At 40.7% G+C, this 16,499-nt stretch overlaps 1 protein-coding gene across 2 annotated transcripts in view; it reads right to left on the minus strand.

Annotated features, from left to right (window-relative positions):
* The window catches only part of ZNF317 (zinc finger protein 317), a 29,981-nt gene extending 15,523 nt beyond the window's left edge, over positions 1 to 14,458 (minus strand). Inside the window, exon 1 of one of the 2 annotated variants that reach the window (XM_079915454.1) lies at positions 14,186 to 14,458. The gene's annotated coding sequence lies outside the window, so the exon portion shown is untranslated. The remainder of the gene's footprint in view (positions 1 to 14,185) is intronic. The other variant, XM_079915453.1, reaches the window with a different exon arrangement.
* Positions 14,459 to 16,499: the final 2,041 nt, after the last annotated feature.

Raw genomic sequence — 16,499 nt, forward strand, 5'->3', positions numbered from 1 at the left:
CTAATCCACTACCCGATATTAAATAGAAAATGAAGGGGGGTGGGGGCAGAAAAGGTCAATGAATAGAGAACAGACTGGTGGTTGCCAAGGGGGAGGGGTTTGGGGGAGGGATAGAGTGGGAGTTTGGGGTTAGCAAATGTAACCTTTTATATACAGAATGGATAAACAACAAGGTTCCACTGTATAGCACAGAGAACTATATTCAATACCCTATGATAAACCATAATGGAAAAGAATGATAAAGTATATACATGTATAACTGAATCACTTTGCTGTACAGCAGTAATAAACACAAAATGATAAATTAATTATACTTCAATAATAAAATTAAGTAGATGTTTTAAAACTCTTGAAAAAAAGTCAATGAATTCTACCTCTTACACCACATGTCTCCAAATCATTTAACTTTCTCCAATTCAACACCCAGCAATAGAGTCTGGATCATATATGCTGGACCATAAAAAAGTCTCAAATTTAAAAAGACAGCAAATGTACTAGATTTGAAATTAATAACAGTAAGATATCTAGAAAATACTCAAATATTTGGAAGTTAAAGACAAATAATTTTATGTAGAGGATAAAACAAAGGAAATTTAATAAATATTTTATACTACATGAAAATACAACAAATAAAAACTTGTGAAATGAGGTTAAAATCATTCTCAGAATGAAATGTATACAGTTAAATGTCTACATTAAAAAGTGGACAAGCTCAGTGAAAATCAATGAACTACACTTACGAAAAAAAAGAAAATTAGGGTTTTCCAGAATAAGCCATAAATTAGGCCAAACACAATTCTCAACCAATTTTAAGACAAATAATAGCAAAATATATTCTCCAACCACAATGGAATGAACCTAAAAAACAATGATAGAGGGAAAGCTGGAAAATTTACAAATACATGGAAATGAAACAACACATTCTCACACAACCAACAGGACAAAGAAGAAATCACTGGGGAAATTAGAAAAAACTTTCAGACAAATGAAAACGGAAATGTAACACAGCAAAATTGATGGGATGCAATGAAAGCAGTGCTCAGAGGAAAATTTACAGCAGTTAATATCTACATTAAAGAAGATCTCAAACAACCTAACTTTACACCTTAAGCCACAAGATAAGCACAAACTAAACCTAAAGGCAGCAAAAGAATTAGAACAGAGATAAATGAAATGGAGAGCAGAAAAACTAGAATCAACAAAAGTTGGTTCTTTCAAAAGATCAACAAGATAACTAAAATCAGAAGTAAAAATGGGGACATTACTACCAACCTTACAGAAATTAAAAACACTCTAAAAGGGTGTTCCCTAGTGGCCTAGTGGTTAGGACGCCAGGCTTTCACTGCCAGGGCCGGGTTCAATCCCTAGTCATCGAACATCCTGCAAGCCGTGAGGTATTGCCAAAAAAAAAAAAAAAAAATCCACATTATAGAAATAGAAAAGGTATTTTAAAAAATAAAAATAAAGAGAATACCATGAACAACTGTACACCGACAAATTAGGTAATCTAGATAAAATGGACAAATTCCCAGAAACATACACTTTTCCAAAATGGACTAGAGAAGAAATAGAAAATCAACAGACCCATAACAAATAAACAGGCGCAATCAGTCATCAAATTCTCCCAACAAGGAGAAGTCCAGGACCAGATGACTTCACTGGTGAATTCTACCGAACACTTAAAAGAAGAATTAACACCAATCCTATTCAAACTTTTCCAAAAATAGAAGAGGTAATATTTTTCTAACAAAATCCTTACGGCCAGCATTACCCTGATACCAAAACCAAGACAATCTCAAACACCTCTGGACTCCTAAAGAGACCAAGCTACCTGCAGACCAAGCTACCTGTATACATGTTAAGCCTGGGGTGGTGTTTAGACTCTATGTCGCTGATAGGTTGTCTGGTTCTCAGTCAATGTCACATTATTCTCTATGAGACTCAAAGAAGTGAACAAAGCAGGCAGCTTTTATACCTTTCAGACAAGGAAACAATAAATTTGTGAAGAACTGACACGACAAAGTTTGGGCCTAAGGTAGTAAATTGGTAAAGAAGTAATAAATTTTGTTTATACAGCCTTCTCAGCCCTGAACTTCATATTTATCTCTGGAGATAAGGATGTCTCTTTGCCTTCTGGTACAGGGAAGGTGCCTTAGGTGCCTTTCACACGGGAGATTTATTTCCTACTTTCAGGGTAGCAAAAAAGGGTCAGAGTGTCCTTCTCACACCAACTGTTTTCTTACATAACTTTAATTCAAAATAATCAATATGCCAAAGTGGCATATTTTGGGGCATCTTGCCCTGACCTCCATCACTGCTAATCCATATGTCATAGTTACCCCAGTCATTTATTGTTTGGCTGAATTAATCCTTTAGCAGTTTTGTTTTGTTTTTTCATATAGGTGATTATCAAATCTCATCTGAATTCATGCTGATTTGTTATACATATCAGCAATTTCTGACATACAGCAAAGTGATTCGGTTATACATTTGCCAAGCACAGTACCTCGCACGTAGAAATTACTTTTAAAATATTGAATGAAGAAAAGGATACATGAATAGTAAAATCAAGTTCAAATGATAAAAGTTAAAAAAAAAAAATCACATTACTTTAGTATCTTCCGGTATCTAGGAAAACGTGTCACTCATCAGTTTTCCTTTGTCAAAAATATTGGATATTCTCGAATATTTTCTTTTGCAGATGAAATTTAGAATCAGCTGTACTACTGGTATAATGTATTTTCATTTTCATTAATGTTTTGATATTTTAAGGTCTTCATTTTCTAAGTGTTTCTAAATAGGCACATCAATTTATTGAAATGATCTTACGTTAAAATGTTTAGAATATTTCCAATTTTTCACAAGTAGAAAAACAACACTTGGAAGAAATATTTGCAGCTAAATTTTTGCAGGTTTTTTCAAGTTTTTCCTTAGAACGAATTTCTAGATAGTGAAATGTTTAGTCAACATTTATGACTAAACATTTAGTAAGTGTTGCCAAAATGCTCCCAAAACTGCTTTATCTGCAGTCTCTTTAGCTACACATATTTATCATACATTAGAAAAAAAACACTTGTCTGCCAAGGTGATGAATTATGTTGTTTTCAAATTAAAAACTGAGTAGGGATGTAAAATACTGTAGCACACAATTTTATAGCTTGTCAACTGGAAAATAAGGAGCAAGCTGTTTAATTCCTTGAGCTGTAATTAAATGTTACCAAGCACCAGTCTTACCTATTTTCTAGAAATGTGAACAAACCAGATGTAATAAAACACAAATAGAAAAATGTAATACTCTTGGGAACAACTTATGAAACTGGGTGAAGGAATAATAATAAAAGTAGTTGCATTTCTCTTTGAAAGGTTTACAAAGAGAGTGAACAGCACTGCACTGGTGGGAACCCAGGTCCCACCTCATGTTAAGCACGATCCAGTGTTGGGTTTACCTGAACCCCACAGAAAACCAATCAGATGGGCCTTACAGCACCATCAGAGGTGCGCAAACAGGCTCAGAGAGTTTAAGTAACTGCCAGAAAATTGCATAGCAGGTGGCAGGGGTGAGACCTGGGTCCTAATTTCTTTAACTGCAAAGCCTGAGTTCATTCCTCCCTTTGGAGGTGGCAGTGGCGGCATGGTTTTATTTGATAAGTACCACCTGTGTGAGAACAGAGAGGGTTCTCAGAGATTCAAGAATACTACATCAGCTGATGTAGTAGATTCTCAACAAATATTAGCTCCCTTCTCTTTCCCCTTTTGCAGTGAGGAAATAAACAAATGTTAACCATCTTTCATTCATTTCTAGATACCATGGTACCTGTCTCCAAATGAGATCAGGTGCTGCCACCTTCTGGGTATAAAGAGGTATTGCAAGCCTTCTGAGGTCACACTTGGAACAAACCTTTGCCTTTCTCAAGTAGAGGATTTGGGTTCCAACATCAGATTACTAAGGAGAGACTCGATAAGTTAAAAAAAGAGGTTCAGAGTCACTGAAAAACAAGGTTTCCACCCTCACCTCCCACTTATTCCTCTATTCTCAATTTACAAATTTCTGCTCAAGTTTCTGTCCCCCAACTTTTCTTGCCAACATCAATACCAATGCTACAAATAACAACATAAGCATGCTTACTATGTACAAAGTATCTCCTGAGTCTTTCCAGGGACTCTCATTTAATACTCACAAGTTCCCCAGGAGGTAAGCAGTATCCTGAGGAAAAAGTAGGGCATGTACTGAAGGGTTAGGTCATGTGACGAAGGTCAAACAGGGGCTAATGAACCTGATTCCAGAGCCACACATGTCCCCTCTCACGGTGACCTCTGCATGTGAACCCCCTGACACCAAATCAGGAAAACAGCTTTTTCCTGATTCTTGTCTTGATCTCAGTACATGATCCTGCCCACTACCAACCTCCCCTCTCTCCCTCTTCCCGGGGAACCTCTGCTCTTGGCCACTGTGCATCATATCCCAAGGTTGTCCTCCTCCATCTCTCCCATCTCAATGGCAACGCTCTTTTTGAGACTCCTGCTCGTGGTCCTTCCTCCTTTGCCAGGATCCCTAAGGGCCAAGGTTCTCCTGAGCCTTCCTCTCCCTCATCCCACACATGTTCACACTCTGAAATCCCTCCTCCCTTGGGTACTGACATACAGGTTCTGATTACACATCCATGAAGGTTGTTGTCTGTCTGTCCTTGAGACCTCAGGTGACCCCACCGTGCTGCAAGCCCAGATTTCTTGCCCATGGGGGCTCCATCCAAGAATGGGCTCACGGACTTCCCTGGTGGCACAGTGGTTAAGAATCCACCTGCCAATGCAGGGGACACGGGTTCGAGGCCTGGTCTGGGAAGATCCCACATGCCGTGGAGCAACTAAGCCCATGCGCTACAACTACTGAGCCTGCGCTTTAGAGCCCACAAACCACAATTACTGAGCCCAAGCACCTAGAGCCCGTGCTCCGCAACAAGAGAAGCCAAGGCAATGAGAAGCAAGCACACCACAACAAGGAGTAGCCCCCGCTCGCTGCAACTAGAGAAAGCCTGCATGCGCAGCAACGAAGACACAACGCAGCCATAAATAAATAAATAAATAAATTTATTTTTTAAAAAAGAATGGGGGCTTCCCCTGGTGGCGCAGTGGTTGAGAGTCCGCCTGCCGATGCAGGCAACACGGGTTCGTGCCCCGGTCCGGGAAGATCCCACATGCTGAGGAGCCGCTGGGCCCGTGAGCCATGGCCGCTGATCCTGCGTGTCCGGAGCCTGTGCTCCACAACGGGAGAGGCCACAACAGTGAGAGGCCCACGTACCGCAAAAAAAAAAAAAAAAGAATGGGTTCACTAAACTTGTTTCCTCACTGGAAACTGGAGGTTATAACACTGGATTATGGGACTGTATGTGCTCAATAAATGTTCACTCTAAAACACTATTATTTTTATCATGAAACAAAATGGCCGTTGGCGATTTAAACTGTAAACTGTTAATTTACAGTGGATGCCACTCTCCACTACTTGGTACTTGCCCCAGGCAGCATGAGCCAGAGAAATGGGTAGATGAGCACTACGTGAACATTTCCCCTGCAATATCTAATAAGACCTCAAGGTAAACACCTAACACTGAGCTCCTGCCAGCCTCCCCATCTCAATGGCAACTCCATGCTTCCAGGAGCTCCAGGCAAAAAGCCTTGAAGTCATCCTGGATTCTCCTTTTTCACACTTTAGATCCAAATCACCAGCAAATCCCACAGGCTTTACCTTGAAAGCTTACCCAAAATCTGGCCACTCCTCACCACCTACTCTAATACTGCCTTGGTGCAAGGCACCACCTCTCTCCTAGATCATTCCAATAGCTTCCTAAAGTATCCCTGTTTCTGTCCTTTAGTTTATACGGCAAGTAGAACTTTGCCAGTAAAATGTAGGTCTGCAACATCACTCTGTTGCTCAAAACCTGCTGGCATCCCATCTCACTCAGCCAAAGCCCTACATTCCTGCTGCCTCATCCACAACCCCTCCTGGCTCCCGGCCCCTGTGGCCCTGCTCACACTATCCTCCTCACTGGGCCTTATGCCTGTGCTAGGCATGTTCCCGCCTTGGGATCTTTGCACTTGCTGTTCTCTACACGGAAATGTGCTTCTCCGCATTCAAGTGTACCTGCTCCCTCTCCTGCTTCGGATCTTTAGTCAACTTTAAGTGTCTCGACATGGCATTTACCGGCCACTCTAATCAAAATGCAAACCTCTGCTTGTCTATCCCTAAACCCCACTCCTTCTATTTTTCTTCAAAGCACTAACCTCCACTTAATATATACCGTGTTAAGTCAGGGTAGGCTCTATTTTACTGCAAAAACAGACTTCAAATCTCAATGACTCGATGAAACGGAAGTTTATGTCTGGCTCATGTTACTTGTTCAACCTGGGCTGGTGGTGAAACTTTACCAGTTACACGGGGGCATGCCTCTTGTATCTGAGCCAACTGAAACCCGTGGTCATTCTGTCCAAGGATGATTAGAAGGGTGTGCCTAGAGAACTGTGCACCTTGACACACACGCTCTGGCCCTGAAGTGCTCATAGCTCATTGCCCAGAACTAGTCACATGCCCCTGCTAGTTCCAGGGATCCTGGGAAGTGTAGGACAGCACACAGAATACCTAGTAAGCATTACTGTCTCTCCCACACATACTATGTATTTTACTTGTTTAGTTTTCTTCCCTTATGCCCAGTCAGACAATAAGCTCCAGGCAGATAGATTTTCCACTTCTTTGTTTCTTTCACTGTTGAGGTGTCTGGAACAGTTACCTCAGATGACAAACAGGATAATAGTGAGCAAAAGAATGAATGGATGACAAATAAGCTGATCTACATTTCTCTTCATATTGAGAAGGCCCTCCCGAACCTGGGGGTCTTGGGAAGATCACAAAGGAGGGGGTCTATGGATCTTGGTGTATGTGTGTGGGGGGCTCCCCTTCAGGTCCTATGAGATGTATGTTGACCCAGCTGCTAGGACACAGCCATAAAGCTTAGCTACACCTTGGCTCCTGAACTGCCCACAATGTGGGGCAAGGTAAACAAAACGGTTCAAGCCTGGATAGAGAGTGCACTCACATCAATTTCAAACCTGGGGGATATTTTCAAAGTCTCATGGTAATGCAAACTAGAGGCCAGAGCAAGGTTCTGGAGTGTTTCTCATCTGAGCAATTATACCACTTGTTGAGCTACACTCAGTGACCCTGAATACAGATGCAACAGGACTACCTCAGCATCTAAGTGACTGGAAGTGGAGCAGGGGAGTCTAGGAACAGTTATGGGATCTATTAAAGAAGTTTTGACTCCTGTTTCTACACAATACATGAAACAAAACCACGATGATCAGACTGATATCAGCACAGATAAATGCGATAGAGAGAGAATTTTCAAAGAGGTACTGAGATTGTTTAATTTCTCTTTTAATTTCCTTTATAACACAGTGAAAACAGTTCCCTTTTTCTATTTCAATACATCTTAGCCCATTCTCATTGGGATCTGTTTTTCTCTGTGCCAGGATCAGCACGAGGGTGAGGTAAGACAGGTTGCTGGAGTACAAAATTCAAACAGGTGCTTTCAGCATCATACAAGTGCAGGGTTAATGCCTCCGCCCACATACCTCACCCTAATCTCACCCCTGCTCCCCACAATTACAGAAGATCTGCCTCCTACATCAGTTTTTTGGTCCAAAACACATTTTACCCTTTAAAATTGTTCTATTGTGACTTCTCCTTTTGTGGTCATAATTCTTCCAATATTTGATTTAAAATCCCCACATTCAATTTTATAATACTGCCCCAAGATATTCAGAATTTGCAGATGTAAATACTAAAGACAGAATGATTCTTTTGTTACTTTTATGGAGTGATATTTCTGCCTCTGCTAGAACTGTTTCTAACAGTGTTACTCTTGTACACATAGACAAAGTAACAATAGTAGTGAGAACACTGCATGCCACTTTTCTCATTCCAGAAATGTGTTACATTTGTAAATTAATATCTCTATGTACTTCACTATCTGTAAGCTTTCAACCAGATGAAATGTACCAGGGGTAAAAGGGCAGGTTAACAGGCAATCTAGGTATACTGATTAAACCTTCCACTCAAAACTATTTTAAGTGCAACACAAAATACAGACAGAGGGCTTCCCTGGTGGTGCAGTGGTTAAGAATCCGCCTGCCAATGCAGCGGACACGGGTTCGAGCCCCAGTCCGGGAAGATCCCACATGCCGCCGAGCAACTAAGCCTGTGCGCCACAACTACTGAGCCTGCAGTCTAGAGCCCACGAGCCACAACTACTGAGCCCACGTTCCACAACTACTGAAGCCTGTGCGCCTAGAGTCCGTGCTCCGCAACAAGAGAAGCCATCTCAATGAGAAGCCTGCGCACCGCAACAAAGAGTAGCCTCTGCTCACCGCAACTAGAGAAAGCCCGGGTGCAGCAATGAAGACCCAACACAGCCAAAAAATAAATTTAATTAATTAATTAATTTTTAAAAAAAGACAGATATCTTTCAAAATCATTCACAAGCTGGCGATAAATACTCAGAAATTTAAAAATGTGTAATTTCTAAGACGACAATTACAATTGCTGAAATAAAGGTAAAATGGCAGGGACTAGGTAAACAGTTTTATCAGATTACACACAGCCCCCAAAAAATTGTTTTCTAGAGTATCACACAAAGTGTGGTTCCCCCAGCCAGCTGCATAAACATCATCTAGAGAGCTTTAATAATTCTGATGCCCAGTTCATATCCAAGTCCAACTGAATGAGACTCTTTGGAGTAGACTGATGAATCTGTTTTAACAAGCATTATAGGTGACTTCTATGCAGGCTTAAATTTAAAAACCACTTCTAGAAAATAAACATGAGGGCACACAGATAAAACGATGATAAGTATAAAGAGCCATGGGGGACAGAGGGAAAAGGGCTGAACTGATTCTAAATAGAATTCCAAAGGGAGAGAGAAGGAGCACAGGCAGTTATTGCAAAATATAGTAGCTGTGGATTTCTCATTTCAAAAAGCAGATATAAAGAGACTGAAGATAAAAACAGATCACAGATACAACAACACTGAACCAGAGAAACAGCAATGGCAAAAAGAATATTTTAACAGCAGCCGGGGAAAAAGCATAGGTTATCTTTAAAGCAATGATTCCCAAACTTCAAGATGCATCTGAATCACCTGGAGGGCTTGTTAAAACACACTGAAGGGCTTCCCTGGTGGCGCAGTGGTTGAGAGTCCGCTTGCCGATGCAGGGGACACAGGTTCGTGCTCCGGTCTGGGAAGATCCCACATGCCGCGGAGCGGCTAGGCCCGTGAGCCATGGCTGCTGAGCCTGCGTGTCCGGAGCCTGTGCTCCGCAACGGGAGAGGCCACAACAGTGAGAGGCCCGTGTACAGCAAAAACAAACAAACAAAACACTGAAAACATATTTTATAAAAACAAACCAAAAAACTCACATTGCTAGGCCGCATCCCCAGTTTCTGATTCATCAGAAACTGGGGATGCAAGAATATGCATTTCTAATAAGTTCCCAGGTGATGCTGATGTTGTACGTCTGAAGAGTACACTTTAAGAATCACTGCTTTAAAGAAATAAACATTAGCCTGACACCTGACTCCTCGCCAGCAACAATGGAAGCCAAAAGATAATGGAACATCTTCATGGCTCTGGAATAAAATATACAGTCCTTTAGCAACCAAAATGCCTACTAAGATGGCAAAATAAAGGTATATTGGGGCTTGCCGTTCAGAGAAAAGAGAAATTCTAAAATACGTTATTTTAGAGAGAAATAAAAAAATCAAGGAACCAAAGTAAAGAGTGTTAAGAACTTATATCGAAGAGTCCAAGAATCAAAGTAAGCATACAAAATGGAAAATGTGTGGGTAAAATGAAACTAAAAATGACTGTATACAATGAAAATCTCTTCTGAGGTTTAAAAATAGATAGAATTAAAATGTATGATCACAAAACCATGTAAATCAGGAGAGTGATAACATATCAAAAATCTAGGGACTTCCCTGGTGGCACAGTGGTTAAGAATACGCCTGCCAATTCAGGGGACATGGGTACGAGCCCTGGCCCGGGAAGATCCCACATACTGCAGAGCAACTAAGCCCGTGTGCCACAACTACAGAGCCTGTGCTCTAGAGCCCGTGAGCCACAACTACTGAGCCCACGTGCCACAACTACTGAAACATGTGCACCTAGAGCCCGTGCTCTGCAACAAGAGAAGCTACTGCAATGAGAAGCCCACGTACTGCAACGAAGACAAAACACAGCCATGAATAAATAATTAAAAAATCTAAATTTCATGAACGAGCATGAATAAGAATACTCCAAAATAACCACTAAAATAATAGACATAAATAAATTCAATATGCATATAAACATGTAGATAAATTCAAAATATGCAGAGAAAAATGTGGAATGAAAAAAGTACTCAAATCAAAGGAAGATAGAGGAAAGAAAAAAGGATGTTAAGGGACAAAATGCTTCAACTAAAATATGTATATTCTCAAAATGGAGTAAAAACAATCCAGTTATATGTTGTTTACAAGAGAAAGGATATAGCAAGAATGGAAATTTTAAAAAGATATACAAGGCAAATACTTTTTAAAAAAAACCTGGTTTAAATATATTAATATCAGAATGAACTAAGGCAAAAAGGCTAATAGAGAAAACTGAGGAATTACAAAAAGAAGAGGTACAATCCAAGAAAAAGCTACATATATTTCATAATATAGCCTCAAAAATATATCCGTGGTAGGACTTCCCTGGTGGTGCAGTGGTTAAGAATCCGCCTGCCAATGCAGGAGACACGGGTTCAAGCCCTGGTCTGGGAAGATCCCACGTGCCGCGGAGCAACTAAGCCTGTGCGCCACAACTACTGAGCCTGCACTCTAGATCCCGCGAGCCACAGCTACTGAAGCCCGCACGCCTAGGGCCCATGCTCCTCAACAAGAGAAACCACCTCAATGAGAAGCCCGCGCACCACAACAAAGAGTAGCCTCCCCCCCCCCCACTGCAACTAGAGAAAGCCTGCGTGCAGCAAGGAAGACCCAACGCAGCCAAAGTTAAATAAATAAGTTTATTAAAAAATATATATATATCAGGGGTGGGGGGCAGAACTCTAAGGAGATGGACAAAGCCACTACCAGAGCTCTCAATAATATGTTCAAGCAGACAATTCAATAACTATATGCAGATTGCACAAGATGAAACAGTATTTCCTAACTATAAACTCCAACCACACATGGGGCACAATGTGTGTCTCAGAAAACGTCATCAATCTCTGACTATAGTGCAAGCAAGTTAGCAAACAAAACCAAAAGATAACCCGAAAAACATCACAGAAATGGAAATTAAAAGGCCTAAATAATTCACATGCCAAAGAAGTCATAATATTTGATAATATTTAGAACTGAAGTAAAATAAAATACTACCACTGTAATCCTTTCGGATGTGCACGTTCCAATGTAAGAAACTGTAAAGAAACATGCCAAAAAGGTAAAAGGAAGACAATTATAAAGAACAGAAAGTTATGAAATAGAAAACGTATACATTATAAAGTGGTTCTTCATGAAAAACAAAATTGACAGAATTGTGGCAGGATGTATTTTTTTTAAAAAAAGAATATATAAATACAAGAATGAAAACCTAGAAAACACTACACTTGCAGCAGCATTAAAAATATAATAAAAGCACATTATTAACAACTTTGACTATACAGTTTAGCCTTAGATGGAATGAATAAATTCCTAAAGAAATTTTACTTACCATAATGAAATAGAGAACTTGGATGCCCTATGACTCTCATAGAACTGAAACAATAGCTTTAAAATTTTCCACAAAGAAAATTCAGACCCCAATGGTTTTTCCTGGTAAAACTCCCTTTTAAGGAACAAGTTATTCTACTCTTAGGCAAAATATTCCAGAGTTTAGAAAAAAAAAAAGGGAACACTCCCACCCCACTTTATGAGGCTGGAATAAACCTGAAACAGAAAAGGAAAATTACAAGCCAATTTCACTCAAACATAGATGCAAATCATAAAAAGATAAAAAATAAAAAATAAATACTAGCAACCAGAAACCAAAAATGGTAAAATAGTACATATCCTTTCCAATTTAGTTATTTTACCAAAGCAAATTTAATGTAACATTAGAAAATCAATTGGTTTAATTCACCACATTATCAGGTAAATGAGTCTTAGTTTTCACTTATTCATTCAAAGCACAAACAGAACTAGAACCTATCACAGACCTATCATAGTTTTCAAAGGGTGATTGAAATCCATCAACACATCAAAGAAGTTGCTGGGGGGGGGGGGGCGGAAATCACTTGTTAAAAGCTTACAGCTGTCCATGACAAAAACTCTTAAATTAGGAAATAGGAGACTTCTTTTACCTAATAAACGCTTTTCAAAAAAAAAAAAAAAAAAAAGCCTCCAGCAAACTTTCAAGTTAACTTCCCTTAAAGTCAGAAAGAAAACAGGACTGCTTCAAGATTGCTATCCAACTCCATTCAATGCTACTCAAAGTCCTCAGCCTGTCTAGCAAAGAAAGTAAATGTTAAAAAATGTGTGTGATGCAAAAGGAAAGTATACACTTTCCTAGGAATAAATCTAACAACAAACCAAACCCTTAAATCGTTTTTGCTGATCCTCATAAAACTTTATTGAAAGGCATTATACAAGATATAACTGGGACTTCCCTGGTGGCACAGTGGTCGAGAATCTGCCTGTCAATGCAGGGGACACAGGTTCGAGCCCTGGTCTGGAAAGATCCCACGTGCCATGGAGCAACTAAGCCCGCGAGCCACAACTACTGAGCCCGCGTGCCACAACTACTGAAGCCCGCTGGCTTAGAGCCCGAGCTCCGCAACAAGAGAAGCCATCACATTGAGAAGCTCGTGCACCACAATGAAGAGTAGCCCCCACTCGCAGCAACTAGAGAAAGCCGGCACGCAGCAACAAAGACCCAGCGCAGCCAAAAATAAATTTATTTAAAGAAAGAGATAACTAATTAATTGTAAAATTCAATGGCATAATGATGCCAATATTCTCAAAATCCATATATATATTCAACACAACTTGAAAACAAAACCCCGGTATGTGGAACTTCGTAAACTGACTAAAATTTGAGTCACAAAATACCTGAAAAAGAATGGGTAGGTAGGTGCATATAATCTTCTACAAGATATTTGGAAATATCTAAATTAAAATGGGTACTTCCATCAATATGGAAAGAGGGTGTCTCTGAAAATACTTTAGTGTAAGTCCACCTACAAGTAATTACCAAAATTAGTAAATACATTTTTGAGAAAACATATAAGCAGTAAAATCCAGGAAGAAAATCATGGGGAAAGAGAAAGACGCAGTTTAAGAGAATACAGGTTTCCGAGGTTTCAAATACTTATTTTTCTTGGCCTGGTTTGCAGATTCACTTTATTTTTCTTTTAATTTTCTGTGTTTTCATATTTTTGTGGGACATATATGTCCTATATTCTGATAAAAGAATTATTTGAAGGGAAAAAAATAAACAGGAAGTACCAAATAAGGTGGTAAAGATCAACGCAAAATATTAGTAACCACAAGAAATATTAATGGACTAATTCTCAAATTAAACAACAATGTTGAAGTGCATTTTAAAATCTAGTTATAAGCTATTTACACGAGAGTCAACTAAAGTAAATAAAGATAAATAACTGAAATGTTTAAGTGTAAAAATTATTCAAGATAAATGGTAACAGAAAGAAAACCAGTGTGCTCCTATTAATGTTAGACAAAGCTGACCACAAAGCAAAAGGTAGGTAGTTTATCCTTGCGGTCTCCAATTCCTGACACACACACACATACACACACACACACACACACACACACACACACAAAATAATGTCCTGAATTCACTTCGGCCGGGCTTTTCTGTCCCCATCCCAAGATGTCAGTTTTTTTTGGACCAGATCACCAGTGCCTCCCCTTTGTCGCTAAATACAGTGGTCCTAAACTTCATCACTAGCGTTTCATACCTCTTATCACAGGATCTAAAACACACTCTTCCTGGCTGCCTGGCTTCCCGGTCCCAGGTCCCTATCCCCCGATACCCCTCCCTGCCTTATGGCCTCTCTTGTCCTCAGGAAAGCGGGGAGTAAAGGGTTAAGTGAGGAAAGCGGGTCTTACATCACGGAGGGTAGAATCACGGGGAGCAGAGGTCACGGAAGCTGCTGCCGTAAGGGACGAGAAACTCATTGAAAGGTCCGGTCTGTCGCGGGGACCAACAGCTCGGAAGTAGCCGCGGTGGACCGCTCCTCTGCCCATGTGTACAGCAGCAATCGCCTCCGGAGAGTAATGGCTTCCGCTTCACTTCCGCCTTCTAAGTGTCGCGGGACTTCATTACCGGCCTCTAACCAGGAAGCACAGACGGAAAGGACTCTGGGAAATGTAGTTCTGGAGTTTAGACGGGCATGGCGGGGGTACCTCGGTGGAAACTGCGGATGGCGCTAATTTCCCCCCAACTTCTAATTGTTCAAGTGCCTCGGGACTCAGTTCTCAGGCCTCTTTTCGTCTTATAATCCCTGTGGTAGCACTGAATCTTACCTCTTTAAGTACTGTGTATACACTCAAGAGTCAAAATTCCATCCCACACCTCTGCCCTGAATGCCAGACAGAATGAGATATTCTCTCTCCACTTGGGTATTTTAGAGACACATTTAAAGTCCACAAATCAAACTCCTGACTCCACCTTATCAACTTCAAATAATAGCAACCCCATCTTTCACATGTCCATTGTAAACCTTGGCAACATCATGGACCCTTCTTTGTCCCATTGATCCAACAGGCAACGCTCAGCTCTACCTTGACCATCAATCCAGAATCTGATTGCTTTGCCAGAAATGTTTTTCTTGTTTCTGAGTCATGAAAGGTCACAGCAGGACTTGAAACTGGCCCTCCTGGGCAAAACACCCTTTCTGGGTCCCCCATTTCTTATTTGTAGGATGAAGGCTTCAGCCTCCTAGACTTTCCCTGAGTTCCAAATGGCAGATTCAAACAGCTGCTAATCAGGGAAACAGGGAATGCAGAAACAATGGAGGAATAGTCAAGAAACTATAGTGCAGTGATTAAAGCAAGATCCTGATCCTCCTCAAGGGATATACATAACAATATCTTTGAGTTCTTTTGAACGAACTAAGGTCCCCAATAAGGCCCCCACCCAAGTGGACGATGGTAACTTCTGACTGAGCACAAGATTCCTTTAACACCGCCCTGTTACCTCACCATCAACCAATCAGAAGAAAGTCAAAAACCCTGCAGCCCTCACCCCCAAATTTTGCCTGTAAAAACTTCTCCCAGGAAACCACCAGAGAGTTCAGACTTTTCAAGCATAAACCACCCATTCTCCTTGCTTGGCCCTGCAATAAACCTGCCTCTGCTCCAAACTCCAATGTTTTGGTTTGTTTGGCCTCACTGTGCTTCAGGCACAAGAACTTGTGTTCAGCAACAAGAGCCTTTCAGTAGCTCTGAAGGGACTGCTTCAAAGAGGTAGGGGGAGAAGCCAGTATATATATGATTTTTGGCTAGGGAATACATGCAGTTAAGCACATATCTCGGTAAAAGATTATTACTACTCACAAGGAACAGATATCTCAGTTAATGATTTTAGTGCTTTTCTATGTATGGGAAGATCCAAGAATCTGGGTTCATTAAATTTCTTCTTGAAATATACTATCTAAAGGGCCTGTTTTCAGGCTTCCCTGGTGGCGCAGTGGTTAAGAATCTGCCTGCCAATGCAGGAGACACAGGTTCGAGCCCTGGTTCAGGAAGACCCCACATGTCGCAGAGCAGCTAAGCCTGTGCACCACAACTACTGAGTCTGCGCTCTAGAGCCCACAAGCCACAACTACTGAAGCCTGTGTGCTAGAGCCCATGCTCTGCAACAAGAGAAGCCACCGCAATGAGAAGCCTGCGCACCGCAACAGAGAGTAGCCCCCCGCTTGCTGCAACTAGAGAAAGCCTGTGCGCAACAAAGACCCAACGCAGCCAAAAATAAATAAATTAAATAAATAAATAAATAAATTTAAACAAATAAAATAAAGGGCCTGTTTTCCTAAAGCACAGAGTGCCTCATCTTGTTTTTCATCCTGAATTCCTCTCAGGAGGCACTACTGTCCATCAGCAACTGCAGTGGCTAATGACTTAATCTTTGTAGCACTTGGATGGAGAGAAACATTCTTTGTTTTACAACAAACATACAGAAAGTCTACAAATAAATTTTTAAAGAGAACATACCTATGCGCAAATTATTAAAAAATGTCCACAAAATGCACACACCTATGCACATACTACCCAGGTTTTTCAAAAAGAAAATTACCAATAACACAGAAGCTCCCTTCATGGCCCTCCTGGTCAGTACAATTCCTCATCCTCCAAGGGAAACCCTATTATTGAGACAGAAGATAGATGGCCTCCAGGCTGAGCAGCTGGAGTTTGTCCCCTG

The sequence above is a fragment of the Stenella coeruleoalba genome, assembly GCF_951394435.1.
Source record: "Stenella coeruleoalba genome assembly, chromosome: 3".
Taxonomy (NCBI): domain Eukaryota; kingdom Metazoa; phylum Chordata; class Mammalia; order Artiodactyla; family Delphinidae; genus Stenella; species Stenella coeruleoalba.